Raw genomic sequence first — 1,108 nt, 5'->3', positions numbered from 1 at the left:
AGGCGCCTCCCTGCACTAAGTATTCTTGGCTTGAAGGACTATAGGGGAGAAAAGACAGGTATGTGATAGCAACTAGAAACAAATATAGTAGAACCTGTGTAAGTTGACACCGAAGACAGTGTTTTTCAACCCTTTCATGACACACTTGAATCTATAGTTAAAGTTCCATGGCACACTTAAATTATGTTGATCTGAAAAAAGAGTTAAAAAAAGAATATGCTTGCTATGCTTTGAATTTCTTTTGAAAATAATTTAACTAAAGATCTTTAAAACTTTTCATGACACATTGGTTGAAAAATCACTGACCTAAGGGGACTGTAACAACCTGGTCAACATACAAAGATGGTTGACATAAGGAACTAGGCATTATGGACATGTGCATGTCTGATCTATGAAAATTAGGTCACCTTAAGGAGGTGGTTAATGTGGGAGATGGTCAACTATGGAAGTTCTACTGTATTGATATTGCTAAAAAAGAGTATGAGAAGAGAAGCAATCATAGTTCTTTGTCATGCTATTTCTCCCTCTCCTTAAAAAATTACAGGTGAACCAAGGGTAGACCTCAACAGAGTCAGAGCTGAAAGGAGCACACTGTTTGTATTACAGACACATTCTTTTATACCAGAGTTTGATTGAGACAATAGACTGAGAAAATGTGGAGTGAGCTCTTTTCTTCCAACTTGGGTTGGCGATAGAGAGCTGGATGAGGGTTAAAAAATCACTGATGCTTTAGTAACTATGGACCTCCTCCCTAGAAGATTATACTTAAGTTGGTGCATAGAACATTTTGCTTACCATTTCAGGGGATTTAAAATCCACCAAAAACCATTCTTAGGCCAACACTAAGTAAGAGTAAGTAGACTTAGGAAAGCAGCCCAAATAAACCAGTCAGGGAGTTATCTTCTGAGGAAAGAAGATATTTTGTTTGGGAAAATTTAAGGAGGGGGAGTACGGAAGCCTTGGTTTCAGGGTTCAGATGGATTTGAGGACAGTGGTTTTGAATTAGAAGAAGTGAATGGGGATCCAGGGACCGGAAAGGCAGAGATGATATTCCAAATACCGAACTACCAACTGACAGGCCATATGCTGAAATGTAGTACGAATAATA

The 1,108-nt window shown here is 38.4% G+C and overlaps 1 protein-coding gene across 1 annotated transcript in view; it reads right to left on the bottom strand.

Moving 5' to 3' along the window:
- EHHADH (enoyl-CoA hydratase and 3-hydroxyacyl CoA dehydrogenase) overlaps nt 1-1,108 on the bottom strand; it is a 50,192-nt gene that overhangs the window by 8,579 nt on the left and 40,505 nt on the right. The window lies entirely within an intron of this gene.

Source organism: Otolemur garnettii, unplaced genomic scaffold, assembly GCF_000181295.1.
Source record: "Otolemur garnettii isolate 467f Iridium unplaced genomic scaffold, OtoGar3 scaffold00060, whole genome shotgun sequence".
Lineage (NCBI taxonomy): Eukaryota > Metazoa > Chordata > Mammalia > Primates > Galagidae > Otolemur > Otolemur garnettii.
This window is presented reverse-complemented; position numbering and strand designations above follow the sequence as displayed.